The sequence below is a fragment of the Liolophura sinensis genome, chromosome 11 (assembly GCF_032854445.1).
Source record: "Liolophura sinensis isolate JHLJ2023 chromosome 11, CUHK_Ljap_v2, whole genome shotgun sequence".
NCBI lineage: Eukaryota > Metazoa > Mollusca > Polyplacophora > Chitonida > Chitonidae > Liolophura > Liolophura sinensis.
Genome location: NC_088305.1, coordinates 4,579,106 through 4,589,105, shown reverse-complemented (window position 1 = coordinate 4,589,105; position 10,000 = coordinate 4,579,106). Strand labels below are relative to the sequence as shown.

The 10,000-nt window shown below is 39.9% G+C and overlaps 1 non-coding gene across 1 annotated transcript in view; it reads right to left on the bottom strand.

The window, feature by feature from the left end:
* Window positions 1-55, bottom strand: part of Trnaq-cug (transfer RNA glutamine (anticodon CUG)) — a 72-nt gene extending 17 nt beyond the window's left edge. Inside the window, exon 1 of the tRNA in view lies at window positions 1-55. This exon is cut by the window's left edge and continues 17 nt beyond it. This is a non-coding gene — a tRNA (tRNA-Gln).
* Between the last annotated feature and the right edge of the window lie 9,945 nt (window positions 56-10,000).

Genomic DNA, 10,000 nt, shown 5'->3' with positions numbered 1-10,000 from the left:
GAACTCGGATCGCTGGATTCAGAGTCCAGAGTGCTAACCATTACACCATGGAACCAGGTGAACACCATTTGGCAAACTAATGTCTCTAGCAATGAACGCCTCTGTCTAAAGCAGTTTACTGCTGACAGGCATGTCTTTTCACTCTTTCTCCTTACGGATTTAAATAATCTTTAAGAGGTGATCTTAAATTGTTTGACGTAATAAAATGTTTGAAACTTATGCGCCCGGTATAGTATACGCCTTCTTGTTGACAAACTGAAAGCTTCATCAAAAAATAATTGATACACCTGGTCAATGTTGATAATATAAAGAAAAGAAGCAAGAAATAGCCCAAATAATTAAAAACAGGTGTAGTTTGACAACATGCTAGAATCAAACGCGAAACCATGCTGACAATGTCTTAAGGGATGTGCAAAAGCTTTAGGCTTTGCATGGCATGACATTTTCAGAAATTTCTCCAGTATAATAGTTGCCATATTGCAAAAATAAATAAAACAAATGGAAAGGTGTGTTCTTTCACCCTTTCTCCCTTCGGGTGTGATGTAATCATGAGGAGGTGGCCTATTAATGTTTGTCGTAATAAAATCTTTAAACATTCTTGCGACCCAGACAATTAAGCGCCCGTTGGAAGATAAAAGAAAAATTATACAAAAAAAAAATTCATTATGTGGTCAGTGTTGATAATACAGTCCTGGAAAAAAGTTTGGAATATTGTTTTCACTGATGATAGCATTTACCAGAAACATACTTTTGTGCGCCTTACATTGAATGCACACATTCTTGTTTGGGTGGAAAATGTAGTGGATTATGGCCCCTTTCAGCTCATACACACTATTATTGCTTGTGTCACCTGAGCAAAATTACAGTTGGGACAAAGCATGACCAGCTATTTCTCAGTGAAAAAGTCATGTACGCAGACATGATTATAATTTAACCTTGTAACTCTTATAAAAGCTCGGTTAAGCCATGCCAGTGCTCCAGAGTGTTTCCAACAATACTGCTGTGATCATGAGACGTCAACTGAGTGCTGCAGTCTGCAACCGTATCGTTGGTATGAGCCTGGGTGGAGGAAAACAGAAGGACATTGCAGCAGCTCTTGTGTCACTCAGGGAGCCGTCTCCAAAATCTTTAAGCGACACCTACAGACGGGTGTGCCGACGCCGACCGAGGTCTGGTCGGCCACGAAAGACCACCGAGAGAGAGGACCGGTATCTGGTGAGACTTTGCCGCAATGGCCGTACGAAGAGTTCCAACCAGATACGCGCTGACTGGATGAGATTTACCAATACTCTTGTGTCAAGCCGCTTAGTGCGATCCAGACTGTTGACTGCTGGGTATTTGGTGGGCAGGCCTAAGAGGAAGCCTTTGCTACAGCGTTGACACCGCCAGGCACGCTTATCCTGGGCGCGGGAACACCTGAACTGGCAGGTGGGACACTGGCAACACGTGATTTTCAGTGATGAGTCTCGTTTTGTCGTCTACCGGGAAGATGGCCGTGTGATGGTGCGTCGTCAGGCTCACGAGGCTCTGAACGAAGATTGCATCATGCCCAGAGTCCAAGGCGGGGGCGGTGGGGTCACCGCCTGGGGTGCTTTTCATAGCACTGGTAAATGGACACATGAACCAGCACTAATATCAACGGATTCTGTAAACGATAATGCTCCCATTTGCTCGGCAACAATTCAGGGCAAACTTTGTGTATCAGGACGACAACGCCACGCCGCACCGGACCGAACTGATACGGAATTTTCTGGAACAGGAGGGTGAGCACATGCAGTGGCCAGCCATTTCACCGGATATGAACCCAATTGAGAACTTGTGGGCGGAAGTTTCCCGTGGGTTGAATAACCTGGATGAAGCCCCAACGAACGTGGCTGAACTAACTCGTGCTGTGCTCACTTGCTGGAGAGATATACCGGAAGAAACTTTGACTTCCTTAGTTGCCAGTATGCCAAGATTTTTTTTTTTTTTTTTTGATTGGTGTTTTACACCGTACTCAAGAATATTTCACTTATACGACGGCGGCCAGCATTATGGTGGGTGGAAACCGGGCAGAGTCCGGGGGAAACCCACGACCATCCGCAGGTTGCTGGCAGACCTTCCCACTTACGGCCGGAGAGGAAGCCAGCATGAGCTGGACTTGAACTCACAGCGACCGCATTGGTGAGAGTCTCCTGGGTCCTTACGCTGCGCTAGCGCGCTAACCGACTGAATTTCACTGAATTTCTGCACTTGTTTGGGGCGCTTTCAGAATATCGTGAAAAACTCGTCTCCTATAACATTTAGAAATGTTTTCGTTTGAGGAAACTATTGATAATGCATCATAGAGACTAGTCCAAGTGAAACCAATCGACAGATTATTGACCTGAACGCAACGAACCACGCTCTTCGTGGAGATGGTGTGAAATTCACCAATATTCCAAACTTTTTTCCAGGACTGTATTAAGTATTCATTATGTCGGAAAAAATCATGTTGACATGAACAAACTGTGTTCAGTGTTTATAAATGTACCAGATAAGCTTCTTAGAGTTTGTACATATTATTTTAAATACTGTAGAAATTGTATCTTTACCAAGACTCGGTTTCTGATCTTTCAAATCAAATCAAATGTTAATTTTGGAAAGTGAAAACATAGATCTGTAACAAAACTGTAGCAGTGCAGGAAATTATTCCAGAACACTTTAAGAAGTTATAAAGATATTAAACAGTTATTGTCTTGGGGTTCCACCTCTGTTTGCACGTCACCATGCTAAATCTTGGGGGTTACCAGCAACTCAAACCAGTGACCATGTTTGTCAGCAATTTGACTCTTTCATTGCAAATGCTTAAAATGACAAACTCAGAGCAGGAACATCGGGCTAAGTACTTTTAAACTTTTTAGAGTATTTCATTTCTAACTCAGAATTTTTGACGTACATGTAAGTCATAAGACGGTTAAAATACGGGCCCTAGTTTTATATCTCAAATGCATTCATTACAGGATTAGCGCAGGATAATCAGTATACAATAAACAGACGGACGTGTGGACAGGATCCAAGGTAGGCACACACAGAATAGCAATGCCTAACACCCGTCTAGTTCAAAGTCCTGCTCGTTGCCTGGATTATCCAATATGATTACGCCACACACAAGACGTTTAGCTGTAAGCTGAGCTAAATCTCCAGGCAGAGGTGGAAAAAAAAATGCCCGTCCAACAATTCCAATACATTAATTTGACACGACTGCAGAATAAGAGAAAGTCAAAAAAAAAAAAAGATCGAAAGAGTACTTTTTTCCATAGTAACCCGGTTTTCCGTGAGGTAAACGGACAATCAATCAGTTTGGCACCGCGTTTTAAAAGCTCGGAATCGGAAATTGGTTCGTTTTTTATATCGATGTAGAAAACACACTATGCCAGTGCAAATGGTTTCATCGTGTTTCGTCTCTTGCAAGTAAGGTTAATCTGTGCTCGACACCAATCTGAGCCCTATGGGAACGACAAAGAAGCTGCACTGCACTGGCTGCCTAACGTCTCTAGGAAGGATATGTTTGCCACAAAGTATACACAATCGATGATTTGGTGCTTTGCAATTAAAAAAGATCTGAAACAAACGACAGAACTGCTGTTCAGAATTGCAAAAAAGCAGGAAATTTATGTTGCAGTTAACCATGCATGTGTTTCACCAATACCAAGAAAAAAACCCCGGTAGATAAATGATGGAAAGTATGTCCAACACCATTCATACCTAAAATAAATCCAGGAACATTCCAAGATTTAAACACGTCCAGTTCCTTTATACTTTCAGTCATCAGAGACATGGGTGGTTGAATGATATACATGTAATAAAAGGCCAAATTCACAGTTGAAATTTGGTCAGCTACTGTTCTCCTCAAAATCAGAGCGATTTAACATAAAGAAATATGTTATGTTTGTATGTAACACCATTGCATGAATCGCCTTTCCGAACATTTGGCTGTAGCTGTCACTTGTCCATTACCTAGTTATCATAACGGTCAATGGGAAATAAATTTGGTAATTGTTGTATAACGTTTGCATACAAAAGGCATTTAACTCAGAAGAAGAATTTCCCGTCAGTCCAAAGTGAGCAACTGCGTCGACTTATATCATGACAAATGTTCTATATATAGATTGGATTGAGCATTACAGCGCAATTCCATAGCGTCGTTGTAAACACAATAAACAAATTTCCCAAGTGTCCTCACGGATATTGTTGATGGTATGTATTTATGTTTGACTGTCAAAATTCACATGTCCCAACGCTGAGATTATAAGTGAAAATAGTAGATACAGAAACAACAGATAAACAGATTCCAAGCAAGATATTTTGTTGCAATGGGGATAACGGAACGTTTGAATTAATCCCTTTGGATTAGAACTGTTGCCAAGAACAGCAGTCATCGGCTTTTCGGCAATCTCATAGTACAGACATACCAAATGGGACTGTCAGCTCCCCAGCTTAATCTACGGTGGAAAACGTGTTTTTGTCCAGGGAAATGATGCACTCGGCACGGAATAAACATTTGGTCATATTCATAAAGGCACTGTTTCTTTTGTTAAAGTAAAACAAACGTTCACAACAAATAAGCGATCACAGAACTGTACAAGGAAGCAGCTTAAACTGAACATGTCATCAGATGATTGAATTCTAAACTCCAATGCCCGTCTATTCCAGTAACACCTGAGGAGGTATGGCTACCAAAAGAAAATACTAACAGTTGAAATATCTGTTTAACAAGTAAATTTTCCAAAATGCAAAAGCTCCATTAAAGCTTTCCTTTCAGTTAATGTAGAGAGAGATTAAACACATAGCATCCTAAACGTAGACAAAACTGAGTACATGTGGTAATAGTCACACGGAGTGTCGTCATCTCATGGGTATTTGGTCTTTGACATTTAAGATGTTCCATTTAGTTAATATTTTAAAATGGAGATTAGGCATTTTAAAGTAGCTTTAAATATCGTATACAAAACTAAAGGTACATTTTATATTGTTAAATGAAAGTCAGTGACACCCATATATATACTGGAAGTGTTCAATTTTCCTCTACAGCATTGAACCATCTCAGATTTGTGTTGTTGTTTGAGCTGATGATTTCTTTCTCATCTTTGCAAATTTGAGAATGATTCAAGCTCACGACCAAATTGGTGAACCAATACACCAGAGGAATGTAAATAATTTTAAATGCTAAACATTTTTATTTATTTAACTGGAGTTTTACGCCATACACAAGAATATTTCACTTGTACGACGACGACCAGCATTATGTTGGTAGGAAACCGGGCAGAGTCCGGGGGAAACTAAACATTTTTACAACATGGGACTAAGGAAACATTGTTGAAGTTTAAACAGTTTTTAAGTTTTGTAGTTTTGAAAAGAATGCATACTAGAGAATACATCTGGGCAGAAAATAATATGTCCTAAATCCGTACGTAGGGAGAAAAGGTGCATCGACAATGCTCTTTTTATCTTATATTGTTTGTTTCTTTCCTTATGGGGAGAAAACTGCTATTTATTCTTTGATTTAAAGGCAAACAGCAGACGTTCTGTCCCAGTTTCCACATCCGAATTGCTCCCGTCGGACGATAATAAAAGAATATAAAATAAACAGAATATAAAAGAGACACTAATGTCTACACTTGATCGTTTATGAAAGGTAGCGTGGCGGAAAATCTCCAGAGAGCTGCGCTATGACGATTAAAGCGAAAGAATTGTCATAAAATGTAATCCACCAATGCTTTTATGCCTGGATCTATGCTACCACAGACTTCCATCATTGTTAAACCGACAATTTAGGAATAATCACTTGAACAGACATGATACTGTTAAAGAAGGGATAATTTGTTCTTCTCGCTGTCAAAATGTAGCAATTTATTGTCCGAAACTATCGGTGTATTATCCCTTAGTTACCTAATGGAGATAAGTCCGTGGCCGATGGCTAGTGTGCCAGAGCGGCGCAATGATGCAGGAGCCTCGCACAAATTTGTTCTGTCAGAGATCAAGTCCAAATCATGTTGGCTTCCTCTCCAGCCTCACGTGGCAGGGCCTGTCTGCAGCACCGGATGGTCGTGGGTTCCCCCGGGCTTTTTGGCCGAACTATGCCTGCTCACATGTAAATACGACTGTATGCAGAAATTGTTACAGAATTATCTTCACCAGGCTCGAGGTTTCTCATTCCTTAAACGGTATATTGATCATCTGCTTAAGCATCTTGGCTGGATATATAGGAAATCACAGAGTCTCCAGATGGTATTTCTTATCCGGGCCTTTATTTGTGCGAAGACCAAATCGGTTTCCTCTCTGAGAGGGATAGTTTCAATTTTGACATTAAATATCCTTACTTGGACAGCAATTTACCGAAAGGTATATGCATATGGAGCGTGCATATCTCGCCTTGTAACATTTAGATCCTGCATGTTATGTGACAATATCTATAAAGTCATTACTACAAAAACTAGTACGTCAAGGTTATTCCATTAAACGCCTTCACTCTAGCTTTCTCAAGATGTACTATAAATATAATTCTCTTGTAAGTAAACATGGACAGAGCGTCCAGGATATCTGGCGTATCTCATTGTATCTCATTCCGCTTAACTCGCGGGTAGGGGCAGTAAATTCATCGTGTTGCATCAGATTGCAACTGTGGATATATGTTGCAATCAAAGCACAACCCAGATACATATTTTATCATCGACAATTGATGTTGCAGCGTGGCACACGATTTGAATACTAATTCCATTCAATCGACTAGAACATACCTTGCGTCTTTCCAATATCAATAGGAATGGTGACTGCTTCTCTTTGCATGATTTCTTCCTAATTTTAGTACTTAATTTACTTTTCTATTTTTTATTTTTTTTTTATGGTTTTATATGTCAAACGTCGTTTTAGGAACTGACTTCGCGATTTTTGACCTGTTACGTCCTTATTGGTTGACAGCTGCTATAAAAATGTCTGCTTCGACCGATAGTTTCTGCCCGGTTTTCTCTCACCATAGTGCTAGCGAAGAAGTGATATATTCTTGAGTATGGCGTAGAACCAACAATCAAATACACACTAAATAATTCAGTGTTACAGGTTTGGAAGAGTAGGAACACAATTCGGCAGATCTATCAGCAGACATCCTACTGGGATGTTATTACTGCAACACATAAAGTATGTTTCAGATCTCACTACCATTTAACTCATTTACACAAAGTATCTACTTTGCACCTGGAAAGATGTTATTCTGAAATTCTGACACACTCGATAATCTCGTCCTGACAAGCTGTCGACTAGTTACCCCAGCCTTTACTTGTTTGGATTGAGCACCAAGTCCAATGGTGACGCCAAAGGTGATGGTTAGGTTTGATTTTGTCCAATTAAAACCCGCCTATGTAAAGTGGTAAAATGTTAATACGCGGCTTTGATCTCCACGTTGACTTTATGAACAGTTGCAATTAAGCGTATCTGAGATTCATGTTTTGATTGACGACAAGTTATAAACTGGCAAGGTTCACGTGTTCGATCCCGATTTCATTTACTCGCCTAGAACATTAGTTGAGTTTTTCCATCGTCATTGCCGCCGCGACATGATTGCAGTACTGCTGTTTAAATCTTTTATTCAATACTGCCATCACTCGAAAACTGCGCTGAATCGTTCTTATCAAACTTCTTATTCACTTATGTATTAACGATGCTACTTGTTTATGGTAAATCGGTTGGGCTAGCATGATTTAGGGAGCAGTTTTTCTCCAACACTGAATTGTGTTCACAAGGCTAAGAATTTTAGAATTGTTTTTCATTGAGAACATACTGTGGGCATTAGGAGATACAGAAATAAAGTATAAGCAATGGGGTCGGTAGAATTTGTAACATTTGGGAAGGAAACATGTAACTAAATTCTGATGAAAGGCGCTTACAAGAACATAGTCATTGGCTTTCCTGTGACCTTGGGGTAGAGGAGTGCCTGATCGGATTGTCAGCTCTTTAGGTCAATCTACGGTTAAAAACTCGTTTGTATTTATGGAAATACTTAATGGTACAACGAGAATACTTTGGCGGTATTCATGACAACATTGTTTCAGTTTTAAATCAAAACAAATACACAACACAAGCTGGCTTATATTGAACAGGTCATGAATTAACTGGTTCCCAAAGATTTCAGTTTTCCTCTCCGATTATCTGTATCTGAAGCAACACTGAGTTTCTTAATTTAGTTAGGCTGAAAAGGTGACAAAAGTATAAAACCGTGCCTATTTTATTGTTATGCAGGATATATAGGTATCAGAGAAAGATTATACAATCTTTAAACATGACACCCATCGTACGTAAGACTTGAAGTGGGCGCCACTAAGCCTTGAAAAATTTCGCTTAGATTGCCACTAGCAAACTTCAGACGCCAAGGGATATCTCTATCTGACCCTGATGTGCAAACAAAGGAACATTACTGGACTTCAAACCCGCTTCCTGAGATTGGTGTTTTACACAGTACTCACGCATAGTTTTCTTCCAAAATAAAGTTTCTTCTTACAATAAACAGCTTGAAATGTACTCCAATGCAAAGACAAGCCTCTGGCTCAGAAGTCGGGATTCTCATGTAAACAGCATGCATCGGCTTTCTTGTCACTTTTCGGTTGGGGAATCTCTTACAGGACTGTCAGCTTCCCCGCTTAGTGTAAGATTCACTGCATTTGACTATGGTCATGATGACATTTCTGTTTTCTCTCAACTGGAACAAAAAATTCTCATGTAATAGTCAAACAATACCTGAATGATCCTACTGTGTGAAAGGCATTTGATGACCTTCACACAAAATACGTTACTCTTCCTGCGTTATTGTGAACAAGTACTGTTGTTGAATTGAAAAATAAATTCAGGCGTCAACAGTATGTGGACATTTAACTCTCTAAATGTCTCACTGAAGAACTAGGCCCTCTAACACACATACCGTATAAGGACATATCTACTTGGGATTTCCCCACTCTCTACACTACGATTCATCACATGGATTTAATCGATAGAATGTCATCACTAATTAATTCGGTGTTTAACAGGAGAGGTCACCGCTATATTAACATTAAAAGCAACAAGGCCTTCTTCAGTTCCGCTGCATACCAAGGTGACCATTCATGGGATGTTTCCATGTTCATTGTGTTGCCTGGATTTCTCAATAATAACATCTACATGAAATTCAAGAAAACCATTTATCAACTGTGTATAGGTATTCCGGTGGAAACAAATTGTGCCATCCTTTTTACTAACCTATACCCATTCTCATATAAATACGACTGTATGGAGAATTATTAGTCCTCATAATAATCCTCACCAGGCCCCATCTTTCTCATTCACTAAATTGTGTATTGATGACATGCTGGCTTTAAACAATCCATATATAACAAAGGCTGTAAAAGATATTTATGCACCTTTGCAGGATTTAAAGGAAACCACAGACTCTTCAGATGGCACATCTTATCTGGACCAATATTTCTATAAAACCAAAGCGGTTTACTCTCCCGGAGACTTTACCACAAGAGGGATAGCTTCAATTTTGACAGTGTAAATCATCCTTCACTTGGACAGCAATATACCGAAGGGTCCTTTATAGGGCATGAACGTATCCCGCCTTGTAGCATTTGTTAGATCCTGCCTGCTGTGGGACGATGTCAATCAACGTCACAAGTTATTACTGAAAAAACCGGTGTGTCAAGGTTTTTCAATCAAACTCCTTCTCTCCAAATTTCTTAAGATATGAAATGAGTATAGTTCTGTTGGAAGTAAATATGGACAGATCATCCAGAATATCTGGCGCTCTGCTTGATGATTGTCTTTCATTCCGCTTAACCCGGAGCTAGAGGCAGGATATTCATGGTGTTGCAACAGCTGCAATCAAAGCGCAACTGAGAGACATATTTTGTTATCGACAACTGATATTCTAGCATGGTACACGATTTGAATACTAATTTCCCTCAGCCGACTAGAAAATACCTTGCGTCTTTCCAACAGCGTGGAAAACGGTTGA